We start from the raw sequence: 25,487 nt of genomic DNA, 5'->3' as shown, positions 1-25,487 counted from the left end.
GCAAATACTATCAACAAAGCAATGGGTTCAAATCAAGAAAACATCTAATGTCCAGTGGACTTACGCGTCGGCTATGGGGGGTGGGGGGGAGGAAAAGAAAATGATCTATGTCTTTAACGAATAATGCTTGGAAATGATCAAATAAAATATATTTAAAAAAAAAAAATAAAAGCCCCAAATAATAAAAAAAAAAAAAGACAGGAGCACCTCCAGTCTCTACCCCACAACAAACAAAATCATCTATGTGAACAATTTGTCTTCCTAATGAGATTGTGAAACTCCTGGAGACTAGGTCTTCTTCATGCTCTATCTAGGGCTTGGAAGGCATGAAGGCATCCCATAAATGGACCAGACTCTTTTCTGCTTCCCCTTGGGGAAACAACTTCTCTCCTGATTCGAGGCAGAAGAATAGGTTCCATTCTGAGGTTTGGCTTCTGCTGTGTCTGTGTTGAGAGGCCAAGACCCCTGCTGAAGCCTCCTTCCCCTCAGAGGAAAAGGAAGGACTCACATAGGCAGGGGTGCCAGACACTCAGCGGGCAGCTGACCCTGAAGATCCTCTCCTCATCGCTGGCCAATCCTCAACCGCTCGATTCTCCCTCCATCTGCTCTCCTCCATAGCCCCAGACAGACAACCAGAAACCCAAACATGAGTCACTCTCCTTGGGCAAACTCTCCATCTGAAGGCCATGGCAGAGCATGACAGGGAGTGCAGGGAAAAGAAGGGGAGCCACTGTCCGTTTGCTATAAACCCACATTTATAATCCACCTACTGCAGCCAGAGCCCAGGGCAGCTGGGCACAGAAGATTCAATCCTTAGAGAATAGATGGGAGCTGCCCTCAAGGAGCTAACAGTTTAATCCAAGAAGAGACACCAGCACCAGTGAAGGTAGGGGGCAGCTCCATGGCTCAGTGGATTGAAAGTCAGGCCTAGAGACGGCAGGTCCTAGATTCAAGTCTGGCCCCAGACCTTCCTAGTGGGGTGACCCTGGGCAAGTCACTTCACCTCCATTGCTTAGTCCTTACTGCTCTTCTGCCTCGGAACCAATACATGGGATCGACTCCAAGACAGAAGGTGAGGGTTTTAAAAAAAAAGAATGAAAGTACACAGTACTTCATGCAAAATATATTAGAGTCTAAAACAACCCCTAAAACCCAAGTTCTACCCAAGTGGTCTCAGGAGGAAGGTCATTACTGAGCTACAGACTTCTGAAGGGGATGGCATTTGAAGTGAGTTTTAAAAGGACGAGAAGGAATTCAATGGGTGAAGAGAAGGTGGGATGGAGAAAGAAGAAACAATGTAATTCAAAGAAAGGGGACAAGAGAAAAGATGGGGTTCCCTAGAGGAGGGAATAAAGGAGATAAGGCTGGAAAGGCAGAATAGTACCAAACTAAGGCAGCTAACTCACACAGAGGAAAAGGAAAAGCACTAGGACTAGAATCAGACTAGAATTCAAGCTCAAAGCATCAGACCACTAACTAGCTGTGTGATCTCGAACAAGCCCTCATCTGTGAAATGGGGATAGTAGTAGTGCCTATCTTGCAGGGTTGTTGTAATTAGCACATTGCCTGGAGCATAGTTAGTGCTATCGAAAGGTTTTTTGTGGCTCAGTCCTTTCAGTTGTATCTGGATTTTTGAGGCTCCATTTAGGGTTTTCTTGGCAAAGATCCTGGGCTAATTTGGCATTTCCTTCTCCAGCTCATTTTACAGATGAGGAAACTGAGGTAAACCAGGTTAAGTGACTTACCCAGGGTCACATAGCTAGTAAGCCTCTGGGGTCAGATTTGGACTCAGGAGTCCCTGCCTGGAGTATTCTACCCACTGTATCACCTTGTTGTCCTTAGTTCAATGTTAGCTATTTATTATTATTATTATTATCATTATTATCATTATCATTATATTGCAGATTGCTTTATATACCAGGCAGAGTTCTTTGAACTTGAGATCTGATAGACAACAACAGGAAGCCACCAAACATGAGAAAGATTTTTCTATAAAAGGGAGAGAAAAGGGAGGCAAGAAGACCTGGTAGAGATCTATTCCAAGAGTCCAGTCCTACTCCAGGTGGGCAAAGGTCTGCAATACAATAATGGCAGAGGGGATGGGAAGAAGGAAACAGCAAACTGTGTGGCAGTCAATAAGACCTAGTAAATGATTGTAGAGGAGAGTCAAGGGAGAAAGAGTTAAAGTTAATCTCAGCTACAGCACTGAAGGTTTGCAAAGTGCTTGCCATATTTTATACGGGCTATTCCAAAAGGCTTAGTGCAGGTTTAAGCTTTAACAGCCGAGGTGGAGAAGTTTAAAGGGATTGGCCAAGGGTCATCCATCCAGGAAGTCTCTGAGGCCAGATTCCAATTGTGGGCATCTTTCTGACTTCCAGCCTGACACTGTCGGCACTGTGGCACTCATTACCCCAAGGCTAGGTATGTCAGAGGCAGAGAAACTCAGTAAACTCCAGAAATGATGCAGGCTCAAGGGTAGAGGCTGAGAGCTCAGTTCTGAACACTCATGTTGAGGTGGAGATGCTGGTGTGACAGCTGGAAAGAGTGCTAAAGATGCTGGTCTAGTGCCCCGACTGGAGTCAAGGGCCATAATTCCAGTTTGGGGAGGCATCTGCATTCACCGTAGTTGATGCCATGAGTGTGAATAAGATTGCAAAGGAAATTTGTGAAAAGAGGGGATGAGGGGCAACTAGGTGGCTTAGGGGATAGAGAGCCAAGCCTGGAGATGGGAGGTTCTGGATTCAAATTTTACCTCGAACACTTCCTAGGCAAGTCACTTATCCTCGATTACCTGGCCCTCACTACCCTTCTGCCTTAGAACTGATACTTAGTATTGATTCTAAGATAAAAGGTAAAAGTTTACAAAAAGAAAAAGAGGGAGGGAATGAGCATTTATTAAGTGCCTATTAGGGGTCACGCATCATCCTAAGTGATTTGGAAATATTATCCCTTAGAGAAGAGATGAGAGTCAAAGATTGACTTGTGAGGGAATACTCCTAGGAAGTTGAGGAGCTAGAAAAGTCAAGAAAATGGGGTGAGAGTACAATGCTTCTGAATCTGGCTAGAAGACTTTCAAAAAACTGGAAAGGAAAATAAAGACTGAAAAAAGGTGACTGAATCTGGTGATTGCTCAGGGTCCTACATCTGGGAAGTCTTAGAGTTCATTGGTGGCCTCCAAGAAAACATTTTCATTAAAGTCATGGGATAGAAGAAAGGAGTCCCGAAAGGGTGATTGATCACACTGGAAAAGTTTGTCAAATGCATAAGGAAGGTTGCATCAAGCAGCCTTGGGGCCACTGAAAGAGAAGGTTTGGAGTAGATGTCTTGGGGACATCTTGGGAACAGTAAGGGCAGAGAAGAAAGACTCTCCAGCTGCATCAAGGGACCAACTGAGGCTATGGATGATGAGACCCAAGACTTCTGGACACAGTGCAGTTTTACTTTTCTCCCGGGCAGTCTAGAGACACCAACACCTCTCTACCCCAAGCCCACCTTTAAGTAGCTTGCAGTCAATTACCAGCTGTCAGGAGAAGGATTCTCATAGTGCTAAGTTCATCCTGGCACTTAAGCTCAAGCAATAGACCCAGACCCTTGTGACTGGGCTTCAGTCTGGCTAAATGCTTCCAATTCAGTAACCGAGATTCAGAATGTATGCTGGAAAGAGCACTAGATTTAGGTTTAAATCTCAGCTTTGCCCCTTACTACCGAAGTGATTTCAGACAAGTGACAATCTCTGGGAATCTCAATTTTCCACTGTAATATGAGGAGATTGGGACCTGATGGCCCCTTCTAGGTCTAAATCTATGAGCCTTTCACTGTAGTTTTACTCCTTCCTCCACTTAAACTCTCATCCCCATAGATATTCCTATATAAACATGCTCAGAAAGCAGGAAACATTTTTCTTTCCTCCCTTCTTCTCTGTCTCTCTGTCTGTCTGTCTGTCTGTCTGTCTGTCTCTCTCTCTGTCTCTGTCTCTCTTTCTCTCTCTTTCTTTTTCTCTCTCTCTCTTTCTTTCTCTCATTCTTTCCCTCTCCCTCTCTCTTTCCTATCCCTATCCCACAGCTCCATCCTCCCCATCTATCTCTTTCTTTCTGTCTCCCTCCTCAAGTCTCTTCTGGTCCTCCATTACCTAGCACATGTAGAAATGCCCCTTAGCTGCCCATGGCCTCCCTCTAGAACAATGTACTCCAGGTGGTTCCTGTTGTCCCCTCCTCCCCACTTATCGATTCCCTGTAATGCTCATAAAAATAACGCTGTCCTGTAAACTAGTTCCTGAAAGGCCCCATAGTCATATTATTATCATCAGAACCTAGATTTAGAACTGGAAGGTCCTCCAAGGTCATCTAGTCCTTTACTTTACAAATTAGGAAACAGAGGCCCTGAAAAGCAAAGTAATTTCTTCAAACTCCTAGGCTAGAAAGTGGCAGGGTCAGAATTTGAATCCAGGGTCTCTGACTCTGTACCTCTTGTTCTTTCCAGCATACTTCCCTGTCTAACTTTGCACCAAAGTCTCATTGGAGTTGTTAAATATTAAAATTAATGAGTATTAAGGTATAAGTCCAACTTCTTCATTTAGAGTTCCTCAACAACTTGGAAAAAGAATTCTCTGGTGGAGCGCCCCAGGGATCTGTGCTAGTTAACTAGCCTAATCCTGTGCTAGTTAACGCCTTTCTCAATAACTTAGATAAAGGTTCAGATGGTATCCTGAGCAAATCTGAAGGTGGCACAAGGCTAGGAGAGAGAGTGAACACACTGAAGGACGGGGCAGGATTACATGCTTGAAAATGGAATCTAATGAGAAATTTTAGAAGGATACAAATTTAGAAGGGTTCAACGTCTTGTACTTGGGTTCAAGAATACAGACTTCACAAGTACGTGATGGAGTGGGACTATGTGATTGGGTGAACTAGGCAGCTCTGTGGATAGGACCAGATCTAGAGATGGGAAATCCTGGATTCGAATTTGACCTCAGGCATTTATTTCCTAGCTGTGTGCCCCTGGACAAGTCCCTAGCTTTTACTGCTCTTCTACCTTGGAACCTATACTTAGTATCAATTCTAAGACAGAAGGTAGGGTGTTTTTTTTTTAATACATGATGGGATGGAATGGTTAAATTTAACCGTTTGTTTTTAAAAATCTGGGGGGTTTTACTTGACTGCAAGCTCAAAAATGAGTAGTGTCATACGACAGCTAAAAAAACTATGAGGGTAAAGCTTCCAGGTAAAGAAGCAAATAGCCCCAGTGTCAAGTGGAAGATAACAACAGCCAGCTTTTATATAGAGCCTACTATGCACCAGGCACTGTGCTCACTATCTCAGGTGATCTCATAACAACCCTGGGAGGTAGGTGCTGTTAATATCCCCATTTTACAGTTGAGGAAACTGAGGTAAACCCAGATTAAGTGATGTGCCCAAGGTTGCACAGCTAGTAAATGTTTGAGACTGGATTTAAATTTAAATTTAAAATTTAAGGATGTCCAGAGGAGGGCATTGAGGATGGGGAAGAGCTCTGAGCTGATGTCGTATGTGGGGACAGAAGCTCTTTAGCTTGGTGAAGAGAAAGTTCAGTGTGCTAGGAGAGATCTCCGAATGCTTGCTAGGCTGTCATTAGAGAATTATTGGACTTGTTCCATTTGGCCCCAAAGAGGAGAATTAGGGGAAATGACTAGAAGTTACTAAGAGGCAGCTTTAGGAAAACTTTGCTTTAACAGCTGAAACCACCTCCATTAAAGGGGCTTCCTCAGGAGAAGGGACCAGAAAGGGATCATCCAAAGTCCAGATCACTATTTATCAGGCTGGTTGTAGAGTCAGTGTGTGTCTTAGTGGAAAGAAAGTTAAATTTGGAGCCAGGAAAGCCTTGTCTTGGTTTAAATCTCTCTTCTGATATCATGTGATCCTGAACAAATTACCTAACTTTTCTGACCCCCAGTTTCTGCCTCTATGAAATGGGGAAAACAATAATGCATAACTCCCAAGGTTGTTGGAGGAACAAGTGAGATAAGTAAGCAGACTGCTTAAAACACTCTATAAGGGAGTAGTAGCTGGGTGGCTCAATGGATGGAGAGCCAGGTCTAGAAACTGGGAGGTGCTGGGTTCAAATCTGGCCTCAGACACTTCCCAGCTGTGTGACCCTGCAAGTCACCTAATCCCCATGGCCTAGCCCTTACTGCTCTTCAGCCTTGGAACCAATACTTAGTATCATTCTAAGATGGAAGGTAACCCATTAAGAGGGGGAATTATTTGTCAGGTGTAGGTTCAGTGAACTAGATGTTGGCTGAGATGCCTTCCATCTTGGAAATTCCAGTGACTAATTTGAAGGACTTTTACCATCCTTTAGTGTGCAAAAGGTTGATAATAGGTATGGAGTAACCTTTCAGGAGCACTTGCATGTTAATAGGGACCTCCCCAAAGCCCAGGACGAGGGTTCTCCAAACTTTTGGTCTCTGTACGTCTTTACACTCTTGAAAATGATGGAGAAGCCTCCCCTCCACCCAGCTTCCATGAGTTATATCAGAACGGAAACATCTTCGAATTAGTATGAAGATTGTTTTGACCTCCCAGACCCCTAGAGAGGCTTGGAGACCCTTCCGTGGCCCCTGACGGGCGTTTGAGAACCACCGGCCTCAGCCCAAAGAAAGGATGTGATTTTTGGCTTTCCTGGCCTTTGTGAGCAAGCAGCTGCCTCCTGAGTGGGACCACAGTATCAGGTTTATAACAAGCTATGCACATTTCCACAGCCCCTCTCCCAAATAATCTCAGTGTCTCGTGAACTAATAAGAGCTGACGGGTGAGCAACTAGATGGCACATTGGATAGAGTCAGGAAGACTCCTTCCTGAGCTCCACTCCGGCTTTGGATACTTTCTAGCTGAGTGACCCTGGGCAAGTCCCTTCACCCTGCTGATCTCAGCCTCCCATTCCACTATATCTGCCTAGAAAACTCCAATGGGGTCACAAAGAGTTGGACACAACTGAATAACAACAATGATATTTGACAAAGTTCTTGGTATCTATTATCTCATTTGATCCTTACAACTTTCTCTATTAGGCTAGTCATGTTGATATTAATTAACATCATCCCCATTTTTTAACCCTCACTTTCTGTCTTAGTAACAACTCTTTGACAGGAGGGTGAGGGCTAGGCAAATGGGGTTGAATGACTTGGCCAGGGTCACATAACTAGGAAATATCTGAGGCTAGATTTGACCCCAGGACTTCCCATCTCTGGGCCTGACTCAATTCACTGAGCCACCCCACTGCCCCTATCATCCCCATTTTACACATGAGAACTGAGGCTTGAAAAGTTTAGTGGCCATTAAAAGTTTACAAAATGAGGCAGCTAGCTTCCTAGCTGTATGATCCTGGGCAAGTCACTTGACCCCCACTGACTAGCCCTTACTGATCTTTTGCCTTGGAACCAATACTTTTCTAAGAGAGAAGGTAAGGGTTTTAAAAAATTAAATGAACAACTTAAAACATTTTAAATTAAATTTAAATAAAATAAAAGGGGGCAGCTGGGTAGCTCGGTGGATTAAGAGTCAGGTCTAGAGACAGGAGGTCCTAAGTTCAAATCTGGCCTCAGACACTTCCCAGCTGGGTGACCCTGGGCAAGTCACTTGACCCCCATTGCCTAGCCCTTACCACTCTTCTGCCTTGGAGCCAATACACAGTATTGACTCCAAGACGGAAGGTGAGGGTTTAAAAAAATAATAGAACAATTTAAATAAATAATAGAACAATAAATAAAAAAAACAAATGAACAAAGTTTACAAAATGCTTTACAAATGTGAGGTGAGGAGTAGAAGACTCAAAATCCTCATTTGAAGGGACTTTCCCCGGGTCACCCATAGTGTTGGAGGTGTTTCCCAAGCAGCTCTTCTAGCGTTTGCCCGATTACTCCGCGTGGCCTTGCTCCCACAGAGGTGGCTGACTTGGGGGCTGGCCCCGTTCGCACATGCATTCGTACGTTTTTGCCCGTGCTCTGTATCTCATGCCTCAAGATGACCTGCGGCGGCAGCAGCATCGCTGCTCTTGCCCACCCCACCAGACTCCCTCTCTCGCTGACAACCCGGGGAGGAGAGGACCAGGAGCCCCAGAGAGCTGGAGGGCAAGCTCCAGGCAGGAAGGGAGGAATAGGAGGAAGTGATGGAGGGAAGCCGGGAGGAAGGGCGGCCAGGTGGCGGAAGGGACCTCTCCTAAACCCTTTATTCTCTCTCCTGTCCCAGGCTTCCCTCTCCTACTCAGACACATACTCTGTCTTCCTCCTCCAGCTCTCACCCTCATCCTCTGCTCCTCCCTCCTTATCTGAGACACCAGCCAAGCACTACCTCAAGCCACCCACCCATCTCTATGGCAACCAGAACCTCCAGGGCCCCCACACTGCCTCGATAAGACCCACCCACATGGGCCTCCCAGGTTTCTTCCCTCCCATCCACTCACAGCAGCCTTCTCACTGTAGATGGTACCTAAGTGTTGTCATGGAGTGAAGTGGCCCAAATCAGGGCCTCTGGAATGGCAAGAGTTAAAAGGTTAACTTGAATGCAAGTTCAAGAATCTTCGAGTTGGAAGGGACCTTGGAGAGAGGTGCAGCGGTGGTCTTGGAGTCAGGTCCTGAATCCAGGTCCCAACACTTTCCAGCTGTGTGACTTTGTCCAAGTCACTTAATTTCCCATTCCCCAAGAGAATGTAAGCCCCTGGAGGGCAAGGAGTCCCTCTTATGTGTTTGTAATGTCCAGGCTAGTGCAGGGTCTAGAACACAGCAGACACTTCTGTCTAATGAACAATCAACTAATTAAAAATATCTAGTCTCTGAGAGCTAGCCCTAGAGACGGGAGGTCCTAGGTTCAAATCTGGCCTCAGCCACTTCCTAGCTGTGTGACCCTGGGCAAGTCACTTGACCCCCATTGCCTAGCCCTTACCACTCTTCTGCCTTGGAGCCAATACACAGTATTGACTCCAAGACGGAAGATAAGGGTTAAAAAAAAATATATATATATCTAGTCTAATAATCTAATCTAAAAATCCAAGAGATGCAAATATTAATAAGATGGAAGTAGGTTTTGAACAATGATACATGTCTAACCCAGTGGAATTGCTTGTCAGCTCCTGAGAGGGGGACAGGAAAGATCATGAATCATGGAACCATGGAAAAATATTATAAATATGTTCGATTTCTATTTACATATTTATTTCTGAGGTCCCTTCCAACTCTGAGAGTCTTGAACTTGGATTCAAGTTAGTCTTTTAACTCTTGTCATTCCAGAGGCCCCAACTTGGGCCAGTTCACTCCATGACAAAATAAATAAACTTAAAAAATAAAAATTGAATAGACAAATGTTTATTGATGGATTGATAATTTCCCATTCTGTTCAATAGTTTTGAAGATAACTATATCATCATGATAGTATACAACTCTTCCTCCACCCTATTCTCCCCATTGGTTGGGAGGAACGTCCAATATAAATGGTAGCTAGAGTTGTTGTTATTGTCACATCCAGCCTAACTTTCCTCCAGTTACAGGCATATTTTCTGACTTGTCCTTCATTGCCTGACCTTCCCCCCTGAGGGTACATTGGAGCAGCACATCCAGGAAGAAGCTCAGGTCAGATATGTAGACATATGCCCACCACACCCTCTGGGTCCTCTGCCATGTTAGCCGGGTGAGGCTAGGCATGAAATCAGCCCACGTGGGCAGGAAAAAATGAGGAACCGAGCAGGAGAGCTGGGGTTAGGGGGAACCTGGCCCCCAAACGATTTCTGTTCAGTTTTCTCAAGGTCTCATTTATGACTTACGACGACTCCCTCTCATTTTCTTCTTCTTTCCTTCTCTCACTTTTTTTCTGCTTTTCCTTCCTTCTCTTTCACCCGGTTTCCCTTTCGCCCTCTGCCATGCTCTTTCTCCCGCAAGTTACTGTGGCAACAGTTGGATGCCTGAAATAAAGGCTGAATCCAGCTGGGTCACAAGTTTCCAAAATGGCACCCTGGGCTGGTGGGGGAGGGCGTGGTCTACATGGCACTCTCATAGTCGCCGGCCATGAGGGCTCTGTTGCCTGTCACCAGAAAGGCCACCGGTGCTGAACTAAGCCCCAGTCTCTGGCTTTCATCGAGAATCTGTTGCCCCCCCATTTGGGGAAAGCATCCCAGCTGTTTCCTCTGGCCTCATTCTTTTCCTCTCTTTTCCATGATGTCCCCATGCACGTCCATCTCTGGGTACAGGGCTGTTCTGGGCCTGGCGCACCGGGTCCCAGAGGCTCTGGGTGGGAGAAGAGGGGGGTGGCCAGATGACTCGGGCATTTCCAGGCCCAGATGCCTGGACTTTACCCAGCAGCCAGCCGCTGTCTCTGGGGCAGGATGGCGGGGGGGAGGGGGGGGACGCAAGACACAGCCAAGGCGACTTCTGCCCTCGCCACGTCCATGGGATAATACTCTGCGCTTGGCGTTGGGAGTCCTGTCCCGTCCCTGCAGACGCGTCCTCTGGGCGCTATGTTCTCGCCGCCCCTCCCCTGCCCTCTGATGCTCGGCCCCTCCGGTGCCCGCGCTCTCTCTCCAGCCCCTATCTATAGCCGGCGCCACGACGGGCAATAGTGTCACTCATCCAGGCTGCGCTGATTAGAGCCGCCCATGATCCCCTGCCCTAAATCCCTCTGCCTGGGCATCCCTGGCTCGGGGCCAGAAAGAAGGGATTTCTAAACCTGTGCCGGCCCCGTTTCTCACACACACACACACACACACACACACACACACACACACACACACACACACACGGAATCTCCCCGGAGACCCAGGCACGTTAGCCGGCGTGTCGGTAGTCGATGCCACACTCATACCAAACCAGCATGTTAGTAACAGCCGTGTTAGCCCCCCCTCTCCTCTAGGCATCTGTCCGGCCCCCGAGACGGCGAGCTCCTGGACAGCAGCAATTGTCTTTTCCCTTTCTTTGTTTTCCCAGCGTGCCTGCACAGCCCCTTCCTAAATATGTGTTGCTGCCATGCTGACACGGTGGTTCCACGCACGCACATACAAGGACTTGGACGCGGTTGCATAACGCCTCACACAGGGATCCGTCCGGACGCAGGCATCACCCACGCACCCTGGGGCGCCCCTTCCCGGGGCCGCCCCTCTCCCAAGGCTCTCCAGGCCGCCCGGCCCGCACACAGTAGACACTTAGCCAGGGTTTCTGGTTCGGTCTCCTGTCCCCGCGCGGCCCCCGTCCCAGCTCTCCAGACACTCCCTACAGCGGCGGTACCTGCCCAGCAGGCGGGATGCCGAGGGAGGAATGTGGGGAGAGGGGGCAGGGCAGGGCAGGGGCGCCTGGGGAGCTTCCCAGCCCAAGTGTGTTTAGCCCCCACCCACTTCATAGACTCCAGGCTCTCGGGTGCCACAAGTAGCCGCGGGGTCAGGGCCTGCAGCCTCACCCTGCTAAGAGCCTCATTCCTCAAGCAGCCCCGGCCCAACGCAAGGGTGAGCTCACTCTGTGGGTGGTTTGGAACAGCCATGGGTAAGGGGAGGGGGGCTGGCGCGGGCCCCCTTCTTGTCCACGGGAACCCCAAACCTATGGCAATAAGACCAAGCTTTGGGCCGCTCCCTCACTGGTGAGCTCACGGCGCTAACCTAGAGGCTAACCCTTCTTTTCCTCCATTCCTCCACCCCTCTGAGCCCATATACTGCTGGACGGAACAGGCAGCCTAGTCCCTTCCAGAGGGGAGGCAGAGCTAGCTCTCCTGTGGCCCTGGATTCCCCTCCACGCTGTGGAGCCCCTTCCTCAGCCAAGTGGCCAAATCCAGACACATCGGTCTCTTCCAAGGCATGAGCCTCTCTAGACGTCCTTCCTCCAAAATAAGGGGCAATGACCGAGCCAAGGCCACCAGCCCCTTCCCCATCCCCCATCTCAGGACCCTCTCCCTCCCTCCACACACACAGACAGACAGACAGACACACACACACACACAGACAGACACACAGACAGACACACAGACACACACAGACAGACACACACACACAGACACACACACACACACACACACACACACACACACACACACACACAGGTCTTGGTGCCAGGCCTACAGCGGCTGAGAGAAAGGAATGTGCTACCTACCTCCTCCTGGGAAGCTCCGGGCCTTGGCTGGCCGAGTGTCCTGGGTGGCAGATGGAGTAGAGGGACAGGGGAGAGAGAAACACCAATCCACCGGCCTCCCTTACTCGCCTACCTAAGTAATGGCTGTCTCTCCTGAGAAATGGGCACTGGCTTTCCAGAGTAAAAAATAACAGGAAAAAAGCCAGCTGGGGGTGGGTGTGCGGGTAGGAGTTGGAGAGGGGGTGGCCAGCCTCTGCTAAGCAGGCTTATGTGCCTTCGGTGCCCCCAGCCCCCTCTCGCCCATGTTCCCTGGTGCCTCCCAGCCTGCCGGGGTGATCTCTGGGTTTGAATTGGTCCCCTGATGCTGGGGAGCCGGTATCTGGCTGTCAGGCAGGGCAGCTGGAGGGCTGGTTGGCTGACTGGCTTCCTCCACACACCCTCCCGGCTCCCCCACCCCCAGCTGATAGCATGTGTCTGGGCCTGAGCAGGGAGGGAGGGAGGGAGGGAGGGAGGGAGTGTGTGTGTGTGAGTGTGTGTGTGTGTGTGCACGCAGACTCTTGCCTGGAGTTTATGCCTGAGCTGAGCTTGCTTCCACCTCTGCTCTGCTGCTGGCTTTATCCATTTCAGAACAAGAGGAGAATTAGCTCAGCATCATGACAAAGCAGAATCCCTACGGCGGGCTGTCCATCCCTCCCACTGTCGATGTTCCCTCTTCTACTCGATAGCCCCGCATGCACTCACACACACAACATCCTTACAAAGGAATCGGGCCCCTGGCCTAGGCCCGCACGGTGGTCCGAGGAGCACCCCAGGCCTGGAGGAGCCCGAGGGGAAGAGCGGGGTCCTTGGGGCAGCCCGTCTGAGCCCTGGCCCTCTCCGTGTCAAAAGACGTAAGATGGAAGTGGGGGTAGAGGAAGAGGATGTCCAGCTAGGCAGTGGCTCAGAGCTAAGGGAGAGGAAGGTCTCAAGGCCCTTGGTGTCCTCGACTATCCTACACACCTACACCGAGAGCCCAAGTCAGACGCCTGGGGAAAGGCCCTATTTCTTGCTGGGCTGCTTTTTTCCTTTCATCACCTCCCTATATATACACAGAGGATCAGGTGACCTCTCCCCAAAAACCATTTCAAGCACATTTCTGCTAATGCCAGGCTATTCTTTGTCAAAGGACCACAGCTTAGGGAAGTTGAGGCAGAGCTAAGGAATCCTCTGGAGCCATCCTTTCTCCCACTGACCCAGAGAACCTGGGAGCAGCTCAGTTAGGTGATGGATTGACTAGGAGCTCAGTCCTCAGGCCAGTTTCGCAAACTTCTCTCTCTCATCCCACCCCCATTTGTCTCTCTTAACACCCCCCCACTGTTGCCCTAGTAACTGCTGCCCACCATCAGTCAGTAGATGGTAGCAGTTGTTGTCCAGGAAACCCAACATCTGAGGAAGAGATCTTGGGGTGCTTTTATGGCAAATGTCAGGGTATCTAGTCCCAAGAGTTTGGGGAAAAGGTTTCCTCTTCCCAAGGGCTTGGTAGTGGGGATAAGTCTGGAGGCATGATTAGGAGCAGGGTGTATTCATGAGAGAGAGGAGGAGTTGGGCGGGGGAAAGAGTGAGATGAATGAGATGGGGAGAACTGGGTGGCTTGTGAGGGTGGATATAATCGTGGGGTGAGAGAATATAGAGGAGTATATGGAAATGTACAAGGGAAAACCGGGGCAAAAGAGGAAAAATCTAATTTATGTAAACAGGGAAAAAGAGGTTTAGGAGAGTAGATGAAGCCCTTGAAAGAGGGAGAGTAGAAATAACCTTTAGGAAAGATGGAGATGAGCCTGGGAATGGGCAACCCAATATTCCTATTTTAAGATAAGGAGTCTCAGTCTTTGCCTCTCATTTCCCTCAGTTCTGCCCTTGCTGTGTCCTGAATCTGAGCTTGTATCAAAAACAGTGGTAGACACCTAAGGACTAGGTGGTCTTCTGCCTATGAGCCTAGAAGGGTGTACTTCCCTCTTCCACGGCTTCCTGTTTCTACCTCAGCCTTGAAAAAACACCCACATGCACATCTACATCTAGCCTGTATGCAAGACTAAGAATCAGGCAGCCTTCTATAGTCAGTAGCTTAGAATTCTTTCTCCCACCCCACCCCAAGGTCCTCCTGAAACCATCTCTCTCCCTTTCCTGAAAGCCATCACTGTAATGGAACAAGGAATTCCTCTGGGGCTGGGAGAGGCTGACACCCAGAGGGCAGCCTATGCCTAGAGTGAAGGGGAGAACTGGAAACTAGGGTGGTGGCAGGAGGGAAAGAGAAGGTCGGGGAGTACATCTCTCTCTCTCTCTCTCTCTCTCTCTCTCTCTCTCTCAATAGAAGCATAAGTGGGAGGGAAGCAAGGGGTGGGGGTGGGGGAAGAGGGCTTGAAGGACGAAGCTAAAGGTTGGAAGTAGGGGAGGGGGGGTTCTCAAGGTACCTTTAATTCAAGGCCCCTGGGCATGGGGCTGAGGTGCAGCAGGCAGCAGCGGTGACACAGACCTCCATCCCTCGGTGCATCTCCTCCCCGCCTCCCGTTGCCACGACAACTTCCTGGCCAGATCAGCAGCAGCAGTAGCAACAGCAGCAAGGAGGAGGCAACTCCTCCTGCTTCTTCTTCCTGGTGGGGGGGGGGGGGGGAGGGAGAGAGGGAGGGAGAGAAGGAGAGAGAGAGTCAGAGAAAGAGAGAGTAGAGAGGAGAGAGAGAGAGAGAGAGAGAGAGAGAGAGAGAGAGAGAGAGAGAGAGAGAGAGAGAGAGAGAGAGAGAGAGAGAGGGAGGGAGGGAGGGAGGGAGAGAGGGAGGGAGGGAGGGAGGGAGAGGGAGAGAGAGAGAAGAGAGAGAGAGGAGAGGAGAATCATAGGGATGGTGATGGGGAGGTTGATAGAAGACTTAAAAGCTGGGCAGTCCTAGGCAATCCATCAACCTTCCTTGTTCACTCCTGCCCCTTTTGGGTTTTTTTTTTTTTAGATATCCTTTGAGGTAAGGGATGGGCTCCTGGGACTGCTTCAGGGGACCCTCAGTTCAGGGTAAAGAAAGGGGAGGACTGGATTTATTGGCAGGATGAGGATAGAAAGCCTAGAGTAGAGTTGTTCAAAAGTATCTGTGAGAATAGGGTAGGGAATAGGAGGCTTGGACCAAGATAACTACTTAATTGGACAATCAAATAGATGCCACCTATAGGTGACCTCATCATGGAAGGAGATGGTAGGCACTGATAAAATGACTAGGACAAGGCTGTGATTTTGAACAAAATGTCAATGAAGCTGGGGTTGCCATCTGACCTCTCCTATCCCCTCACTGCCCCTGGGCAGATTTCCAATTGCAGGGAGGGTCTTGGAGGACCGCCCTTCCCTAGTCCCATGGGCCCCCTCACACTCAATCCCCACTTAGGTAAAAGGTAAACAGAATTATGGTGGAAGCAGAATATTTCTTTTGGTCCAAACTCTGGGAATCTGATGACCTTCAACTAAGCCAGAGGAGACTGTACATTCACCTCTCAAGCCAAACAAGGGGTGCAAAAGGGACTGGAGAATCAGGGCTCCCCCTGCTGTCTCTCGTGTGTGGGTTGCACACTGTCAAGGTCACTACAGAATGAAAAGCAGTGACTGACTCCCTGAGGGAGTTGAGAGCCTTTTAAAGCAATAAGGAGCCGCCATTCTCTTTCCCCCAGAATCTGCCACCTTGTCCCTATGAATGGGTCTTCCCAACCACTCCCTCTGCCTCTCCCTGCCTTCCTTATGGGAAGGAAGCTCTCTAGCTGGCTGAATGAAGAGGACACACTGGTCCTTCCCCCCCTTGTCTCGGCTGGTTCAAACAGAGACCTGTGTGGATGGGAGGGCAATTCTGGGAAACAAAAATTATTCCCATGGACAGGTGAGTCAATCAGGCTTTCCCAGGACCACATTCCCCACCCTGAGCAAAACCCATTCCATCAACTTAGTTTGGGTAACCACCCCATGAAGGCACCTCGTTTACCCTCCGAGAGAATCTACTCCCCTGGACAAGTGCAGATAAGACAGCCTGGGAATACGTTCAACTTGGGGCTGCCCCGTGCCCAGTGGCCCGTGGGAGGGGTGCTTGCCAGCCCAGGGTTCAGGGACGGACCGGCCCCTTTCACAGTGTCCCCATCCGGTCGCCGATTCCCTTGGCCGGGAGGAAGGTCACTCATGCCAGCTGTCCAGACTCACCTCTTTCTTGGCTTCTTTCTTGGTTTCCTCCACTCACCTTGGCCTCGGGCCTGAGTCAGGGCCTCGGCCTGCGCAGGCTGGCTTTTTAGTCTAACCGGGTCTCACTCTGGCGCTCCTCTCTGCCTGGCATGCATTCCTCCTGCTCCCCCGCCTCCCCAACTTCCTCTCTAGGCTTTCTAGGCCCTGCTGAGGGAGGTTGGAAGGAGAGAAGCTTACCTAATGGAGGCTAAATATTAACCACTGGCCAAGTTTGGCTCCAGAGAGGGGGTGGGGGGAGAAGAAAAGGGAGAACAATGTTGGGCAAGTGAATCCACGTTTTTCCATAGTGGGGACACAGTCAGATTCCTGCGTGGGTATGGCCTGATGATCATTTAAAATGACAATCACTCACTGACCCAAATTTATCACAGCCCTTGGTACAATCAGTTACACACCTGTAGCTTCCGAATGTGGTTAGACCCTAATGGTCTACTGGCAGAGCCCTAGCTGGGATTTTTTCTTTTGAATTAGTTAAAAAATCATAAGGAATGTGTTTGGAGCAACAGTTTTGAAGAGGACAGTCCAACTGTTTGTAGAATTGGGTTGGGAAAGGAGGCAGCCTGCTTCCCGGAGAGGCTGGGAGAGAGAGAAGGATGACTCTGAGAAGGGAATGGATTTTGGAGGGATATTGGATGAAAACACACCAGACATCAGTGCCCTGGAGCAGAGTCCATTCACTCAGTGATAGTTAAGGCTCTGCCAATGAATTCTTGCGTGCTAGAATCTGTGATATTGGGCAAAGAGGAATGAGAAAGAAAGAGGAGGACTAGGGATCTAGATGGATTTAGAGATGTCATTTAGTCTAGTACTTCTCACAGTGTGGTCTGGTATCTACCAGGGGGGCCCTAGGACTCTTTCAGGGGATCCATGAGGTCAAAATAATCTTCACGAGGTCCTCCTCCAAGTCAAGTTCCACCACCCAGGCCCTCTCACAGGAAGTTACTCAAAATATAAAGGCAGTTCTTTATGTCACTTCCTGTGTCTCACATGTACCAATGGTGGCTTAAACTTGGTTTTTACACAGCCCAGGGGGTCAGTCAGTTGTTTCTGATTTGTCACTTGCTAGCACATGTGGGTCATAGACTTTCCTTCCTCCCCTACAGTTAATCCTTAAGTGGGGGTGTATACATTCCTGGTTGCTAGAATTCTAAAGACTAAGCAGGGTGGAATAAATCTAAAATTCACAAATACTAAGATGTTTTCATTTCTAATAAAATGAATACTGATATAAACCACATAAACAAAAGCTTTGGGGGATCCTCAATAATCTTTAAGAATATAACGCTGGGACCAAAAAGTTAGAGAACCCCTAATCTCAATCTTCGTTTCACAGATGAGTAAACTGAGGACTATGGAGAAGAAGTGACTAGGCCATGATCACAGGGAGAGAAAGAGCAGAACCAAGATTCAAAACAAAGTTCTCTGGCATAAAATCCAGTGCTTTTTCCTCACTGTTTCTCCACTAGACCAAAAACAAATTGGGATTTAAACAGTTGCCAAATGTCCACAGCTCATTAGAATGACTCTAAAAACTCCAAAACAGTCCTTTGACATGTTCATAGTCTTAACCATTCTTACCCACCCAATCATTGTTTTTGTCATTAATAAAACATGGATATAATGCTTTACATTCTGCAAAGCATTTACAGGTCCATTATCTAATTTTATCCTCATGATAACCATATCTCATATAGGCAGCATGGAGCGGTGATGAAGCATCCGACTTTGAGAAGCCTCAGGTTAGAGTAAGGCTCTGCTACTTACTGGAAGTCATCCAGAGAACCTCCTAGCCACTTAGCTTGATGACCTCATAACCACGACCACCACTGCCTCTCCCTGACCAAGCTAGTGTGCACGCTATTATCAAGTTCATCTTCCTTTTAAAAAAATGCTTTTGTCATATTGCTATTCTGCTCAGAAATCTTCCTCACTGCCCAACATGATATCAAGACACAGATTCGAAGCATGTTGACTTTTTGCCAAGGTCCTTAGAAATCACCTACTCTGCTACAGGAGGGGATTGGTGGGAGGGGAGGGAAAGAACATGAATCTTGTAACCATGGAAAAATATTCTAAATTAATTAATTAATTAAATAAAGATAACATATACTAAACCACACACACACAAAAAGAAATCACCTACTCTGATTCTTTATTTTACATATGAGGAAACTGAGTCCTTGACAGGTTCACAGTCCTTAGACTGGCATTCAAAACCTTCCAGGAGTGAGCCCAACCTATTTTCTCTTCCTGGTCACCTTCACAAACTCTTCATGATAGCCACTGGGGTGTACTTACTCCAGAATATCCCCAAGCCTTTGTTCCCCATAGGTCCTCTCTACTCCTCTCATTTCTCATATGTTTATGGAAATCCATTCCATAAACAAATCCATAAGTATCCTTCAGGACTCAAGCTGGAGTCCCCCTCTTACCAGGAAACTTTCCTTAAACACATCAGTTCATGGTGATGTCTTCTGAACTCCACCAACACAAACCAGGATTACTTTTGAGAATCTTCTCTCCCCAACAGAAGCTAGGCTCCTCAAGGGTACTGACTCTCATTCATTTTTATATCTTACTCAGTGACTTATCCCACCTTCTGTGCACACAGGAGGTATATAAATATGTATTGCCTGACCAGTTGTGTAGACACCTTTACCAGGATGTAATTCCAAGAACTCTGCTTGGAGAAATAGTGGGTATTGGTTCTAGAACTTCCAAATGGCTTCCAACATGTGGTTTCTGATTTTGGCTGTGTCCCTGTATTGCTCTGAGACGTTGGAAAATGTTTTCCCTTTGGAGTGCCTTTCTAGTCAAAGAATTCCTTCCTTTCTTCCTTCCCCCTTCCTCCTTCCTTCCTTCCTTCCTTCCTTCCTTCCTTCCTTCCTTCCTTCCTTCCTTCCTTCCTTCCTTCCTTCCTTCCTTCCTTCCTTCCTTTCTCTCTCTGTCTCTCTCTCTGTCTCTCTGTCTCTCTCTCTGTCTCTCTCTCTCTCTCTCTCTTTCTCTTTCCCCTCCTTCCTTCCTTCCTTCCTTCCTTCCTTCCTTCCTTCCTTCCTTCCTTCCTTTCTTGTGACTTGCCTAGTCACACAGCTAGGAAGTATATGAATTTCTCTTTTAATCCGTCTTGACTACTTCTTGCCTACATGGGATATCTGGGATCTAGAGAAGATTCCTTCCCAGAGTGTGCTTTAGAACTCCTCAGAGACACAAGTGGAGGCATCAGTATAAAATGCTATTATTATTAGCCATAGTTAGAGCATCCCATCACAGACTCAGAGTGGGAAGGTACCCAGAGCTTTCTAGCTTTAACTATACTGGTACATGAATTCAATTTTGTTTGTCTATAAAAAGTGGTCAATCTAAGGGGCATCTAGAGGACTCAGTGGACAAAAGAGACAGGATTAGAGATGAGAGGTCCTGAGTTCAAATGTGACCATAGACCCTTCATAGCTGTGTAACCCTCAGGGCCCAGCTCTTACTACTCTTCTGCCTTGGAACCAATACTTAGTATTGATTCTAAAACAGAAGGTAATGTGTTTGGGTTTTTTTTAAAAAGGCGGTTAATCTAGCCTTTACTAGAGAACCTCCAAGGAAGGACCACCTGCCCTTGATCTCACCCAAGGTGGCTTGTTCTGGTTATTAGGAGGTTTTTCCTGACATTGAGCCTATATTTGCCTCTCTGAAAACTTACACTCATTGTTTCTGTTCTGCCCTTTGGGGCCAAACAGAACAAGTCTAATTCCTCTCCCACATGACATAGATTTTCAGATTTGGAAGGGACCTCAGAGTTCCAGTGCAATCTATAAAGCAAACAAATGTCCCTGCTACAATATAGCTGACAAAACCATCATCCAATCTTGCCTTGAAGCTCTTTAATGAGCGGAAACCCACTGTTTTCCTGAGCTCATCCGTTTCACTTTGGGATAGTTGAAATTGTTAGGAAAATTTTCCTTACATCCAATCTAATTTTGCCTCCTTGAAATTATATAGGAAAGCACATAAGTAATAACACTTGAATGTGGCCCACTGAATCTTATTTGCCCTTTTCAAAATATTGGCTCCTTCTCTCTAGGGGAGATCTTGGTCCTTTAGTCTATCTTCCTCTGAAACAGTTTTCCTCTGAACCCCTAAATCTGTTTACAAGCCTGGGGGGACACAATATCTACATATCCTTGGCAAGTTTTAAAAACTGTCCCTCTGGTTATTGTCTTCCAAAAGGATAATAATAGCTGTGGTACCTTCTTCACAGCATCTTCATGGTAACATATGTAGCTTAAATATTATAACTTATATAAAGCATTTTGAGAACTTTGAGGTGCTAAGTAAATATCAGTTGTTTTATTATCCACTGACAAATCACTATTGTAATATATTGCAAAAAAAAACAAACACCCATGGGGGCAGCTAGGGGGTTCAGTGGATAGAGCACTAGGTCTGGGGTTGGGAGATCCTGGGTTCAAGTCTTGCCTCAGACACTTCCTAGCTCTATGACCCTGAGCAAGTCGCTTAACCCCCATTGCCTAGCCCTTACCACTGTTCTGCCTTGGAGCCAATACACAGGATTGATTATAAGACAGAAGGTAAGTGTTTAAAAAAATACCAGAGGATCATAAGATTTTCTGACATTAAAAATGTCCATTTGTAAAAGACTGTATTAAAGTCTCCTTGCTGCATGCTCCTCTACAACATGTGCAATGCTTTATGCAGATGCTTACCTTGTCTACCCCTAGTCTTGGCTCTGTCTGCCTGGCATCTTTTAAGAAATTGTTTAAATGAACAAAACTCTGCTTTTGATCCTTACCACCAGTCCCCTCCCTATTTAAGGAGAAAAAGAAAGAAGTAAGTCATTCTGCCACAATTACCTTCTACCTAGCATCTTTAGGCAAAACCAAGTAAAGCTACCTTTTCTCTATAAACAGACACATAGAGAAGCGGTAAAGAGGTCCTGGGAACATACCACAGCCTTCATTCAAAAATAAAATAAAACAAACCCCAGCAGCTGCCCTCCCCAACAGTGACTGAAATTCCATCGTTAGAGATTTGGTTTTAGTGTGCTTCTCCCTTCACATTTTCATATCTCTTGCATTTGTCCCCTTCTTTCTATTTAGCTTGTCACCACCTTAGTTCATGCTCTCATTACACCTCTGACCTGGATTAATATAATAACTTCATAACTAGTCTGTCCAAGCTGATCTCTTCCCCTCTCCATTCTGTCTTTATAGAACTTCCAAAATCATTTTCGTAAGGCTCAGGTCTGACCCGGTTAATTCCCTACCTCAAAAATACCTCAGGGAATATGCTAAGTGGCTCAGAGGATAGAACTATGGACCTGAGTTCAAAATTGGTCTCAGACCTAGCAGTGTGATCCGAGGCAAGTCACTTAACCCCATTTGCCTACTCCTTCCCCTTTTGTCTTAAGAGTTGTTTCTTAGATAGAAAGTAAGAGTTAAAAACATACTTCAAGGGGGAGCTGGGTGGCTCAGTGGATTGAGAACCAGACCTGGAGTTGGGAGGTCCTGGGTTCAAATTTGGTCTCAGACACTTCCTAGCTGTATCTGGGCAAGTCACTTAACTTCCATTGTCTAACCCTTACTTCTCTTCTGTCTTGGATCCAATATATAGTATTGATTCTAAGATGAAAGGTAAGGAATTTAAAAAAAAATCAATGACTCCCTTTATCTAGCAAATCAATTTTACACACACATATATATATATATTTAGACCTTTGCATTTCATCTTAGAATCAATATTGTATTGTTTCCAGGGAAGAAGAGCTATGAGGTCTAGGCAATAGCAGATGAGTGACTTGCCCAGGCTCACACAGCTAGGAAGTATCTGAGATCAAATCTGAACCCAGGACCTCAGTCTGTAGGATTGGTACTCAATGCACTAAACTACCTACTTACCCTCAAATTTATATCTTTTTTAGCCTAGAATTAAAAGCCCTCCAGAGTCTGGCTCCAATCTGCCTTTCTAACCTTCACTTATCACTGTCAGTTATGATATAAATGTTACAGAGAGGCTAGAGCATTAGCCAGAAGTTTTAACAAGACTTTACCTGACTTTCTACTTCCTCCATGCATTTGGACTGGCCAGCCTCTGCCAGAACGCACTCTCTTCTCATCCTCCAAGTTTCAAATTTGTATCTTTCCTCTGGGCTCTGCTGAGGTGCCACCTTGTCCTTAACAGAGCCTCCCTAGATGGCTGTGCTCCCTCCCCAAATTGTGTCCAGAACGCTGTCTGAACCTCTCCTCTGCCCTGTGGCACCCTTCCTTGGGCTATACTTCTCTTTGTTCTCTTCTTGTGTCCCCCCTGCTCCTCCCCAGCCCTGCCCAGCTCAGCCCTGGGGTAAGTTTTCTTCAGGCAGTGGTCTTTGTCATCTCTATTCCCAGGGCCCAGGTCTGTGTCCCGTTTGGTATATCAATTAATGACTGTCTCCTTTCGAATTCCTGGGAAGGGCAAATTAAATTAAACTTAATGTTATTTCAGACATTTACTATGTCAAATGGGATGTAAAGCTCTTGGCAAACCTTAAACCACTATGTGATCGTCAATATTTTTCTTAATAAAATAGGTGGGTCAGACACTTTCCCCCAAGAAGGGGAGCCCTTACAGTGATGCCCCGGATGTCAAAGACAGACCTGTGTCCTTCCCAGTTCTGCACAGGACAGGCTTCTGGGGGTGGGGTGGGGTGGGGAGATACACCCTTGACTGCACCCTTTACTATACTGTGCACATTCCTCCTCAGTCCTCCCTCCTCCCTCTCCCCCCTCTTCCCTGCCCCTCCCAGACAGGTCTCACCTCAAAAAACAAGAAAGGAAACAGTGAGAGCTTTCTCCAGTTGGCCCCCAGAGGCCTGTCTCTGCTGGGGACGTCAAAGAGAGGGAGGGAGAAAGGGAGGGAGGGAGGGAGGGGACAAGAGAAAGGAAGAGAAGAAAGCGGAGGCAATACAAAGGCCCCCGGTCCACCTTTGAAGCTGTCTCTAAGTGGGGAGGGGGGGGAGGAGGGGGGAAGCCTGGCCAGTCAAGAGTTTTAAAGAAAGTCTCAAATTCCAGTAGAAACCAGAAGGATTGCAGGAGCTCTCTCCTCCCCCCTCCCCCAGCTCCATGGGCAGGCAAGCACACACACACCTCCTTCCCAGATCCCTAAGCCAGTTTATCACACCTGGGGGGCCTCGATCCATTGTCCTCCAGGAAGGGGGGGGGGTGCTGGCCCTACTTTCAGAGTTCTATTGAACACCAAAATTATCAGTTGCTGCGACTGCCCTTCACCCCAACTCTCGCCCTCCCTACCAACCACCACCAGCTCCACAGCCTCCTGGCAAGGATTAAGCTTCTTTGTGATGGGAGGAGGAAAAAAATGCAATATGGTAAAAAGCAATTATGACAGGTTGGAAGGGGGAGGGGAGCCTGCCTCGGCGGTCTGGGGGACCTCCCTCTTGACTGAGGCTACCATTTCCTAGGGAGTACTGGGCTGGGGAGTGTCTGTCGGAGGCGGAAGGTAGCGGCTATTTGTCTTTCTTGGCAGAGAGGTGAGGGCACGGTCTCCCCTATTTCTGCCAGTTTAGAAGTTTAGGTGCCTCTGTCCCTACTTAGGCTTCTAACGTCCCCATCCTAGGTAAGGGGAAGTATCTTTCCTTCGTTCCATCTCCAACCCGACTGCAGCAATGAAAATTCTCCAGAAGGAAGAAGGGAAGCCCAAGTCTCTTTCTTATTAGGGAAACTGAGGCACAGTCAGCAGGAGCACACGAGTGTTATATGGGGATTAGAATTCCCACCCAAGGGCTGTTCAAGATTTGGGTCTCCAGAAGAAAAGTCTAGGGAGGAAACCTCACAGCGCCTTGGGTAGGGGTTTGGGGGCGGAGTGGGGGTGGAGCGGCGTGGCGGTGGGAAACTGACCTCACACCTAGCTAGATTAAGCAGGGCGGAAAAAAAGGGAAAGGACGGAGGCGGAGGGGGGGGTGGTGGTGGAGAGAAGACCGCTTTTTGTGGTGGCTTAGTTCCCCTCCCTAGGGTCCGAGCAAGCCTTCAATTCCCTGCCAACCCACCCATCCAGAGGTTCTGGCAGGATGCCACCCGGAGTGGCCCCGGGGAAAGGGGTGGGGGTCCCGGCACATAGGTCTCTCCCCGCCCCCATCCGCGCGCACCAGGCCATACTGTTCCACGCACTGAGATTCCTACTCAGGTGTGTTTGCTTCGCGTCCCCAATCCGGCCTGACTCTAGCCTTGAAGGACAGTTCCCCCTCTGCCCTCTGTACTTCCTCCTCTCTGATTCCCATCCCGCCTCACCCGTTCGGTCCGAGGAGCAAAGCGTGGGTATCGGGGGATCTCATTCCCCCCTCGCCCTCCGAAGCTTCAGGTGTTCCGGGGGCCGGCTCGGCGGCCACTGGGAGGCGGGCTGTAGAGATTGGGCCAGTTCAGCAGTCTGGCCACTGGGGCGCCCTGGGGCAGTGCCACGGCCAGTCCCGGGGTTCGGGAGCCCTGCACCATCCTGGGCAAAGTGGGGAGGGGGATAGCGGCAATGTCGTGTGTGGCGTACGCGCGCGCGCTTGTATTCGTTGGGGAGAGACTTCACTTGTTCCTCTGTGCTGACCTTGGCTGTTACAGCGGAGCCCAACCCCCACCCGCTCCGGTTTTCTGGTCCCCGGTCCCGACATTAGCTCAAGTTAGTTGGCTGGGTTTATTTTTAGTTTTCTTCGGCATAGCAGGTACCCGCGCAGTGGAACGGTCTCTCTGTCTGTCTGTGTGTCTTAACCCGCCCCCGCTCTTCAATCCCCTTTTTTCCCACACAGTCTCAAATAAAGAAAAGCCATCAGAAGCCAAAACTTCCTGGGCTTGGTTCAAGACTCTATCCCCACTGCACTGAAGCAAGTTTGCCAGGCCCTCCCTTGGGCGGCCGACGCACTGCCTCCAGCGCTCCCCGGCGGCGCCCCCTCCATACTCTATCTCCCGGCTTTCTGCTCCCAGCTCTCTGGGAGAAGAGTGACTCTTCTCTGTCCCCCGACCAACACGAGGCCCTTCTCTGCCGGCCTCTTGGGGAAGAAAGTTTGTTGCTAGTGGATTGTTGCAATTGTGTGATTCTTTTCACCTTCCCCCCCGCCCCGCCGAACCAAATAGCTCCCCCCACAACCGCCCCCCCCCCAAACCTCCTACCCTTTGCAGGAAAATGGTTTTATTA

General features: G+C 48.4%; 1 protein-coding gene and 1 long non-coding RNA gene across 7 annotated transcripts in view; one reads left to right on the top strand and one right to left on the bottom strand.

Moving 5' to 3' along the window:
- Nucleotides 1–24,935, bottom strand: part of DMTN (dematin actin binding protein) — a 49,680-nt gene extending 24,745 nt beyond the window's left edge. For 3 of the 6 annotated variants that reach the window (XM_056813676.1, XM_056813671.1, XM_056813677.1), the window contains exons 1-2: nt 16,272–19,176; nt 14,524–14,703 (exon numbers count right to left, since the gene is read on the bottom strand). The gene's annotated coding sequence lies outside the window, so the exon portion shown is untranslated. Of the gene's footprint in view, nt 1–12,094; nt 14,391–14,523; nt 14,704–16,271; nt 19,177–24,598 lie in introns of those variants that run through there. The other 3 variants (XM_056813672.1, XM_056813678.1, XM_056813673.1) reach the window with 2 other exon arrangements.
- Nucleotides 23,741–25,368, top strand: LOC103093193 (uncharacterized). The gene is made up of 2 exons (XR_458990.2): nt 23,741–23,841; nt 25,102–25,368. It is a non-coding gene; the product is annotated as an uncharacterized LOC103093193 (long non-coding RNA).
- Nucleotides 25,369–25,487: the final 119 nt, after the last annotated feature.

The sequence above is a fragment of the Monodelphis domestica genome, chromosome 1 (assembly GCF_027887165.1).
Source record: "Monodelphis domestica isolate mMonDom1 chromosome 1, mMonDom1.pri, whole genome shotgun sequence".
Taxonomy (NCBI): Eukaryota; Metazoa; Chordata; class Mammalia; order Didelphimorphia; family Didelphidae; genus Monodelphis; species Monodelphis domestica.
This window is presented reverse-complemented; position numbering and strand designations above follow the sequence as displayed.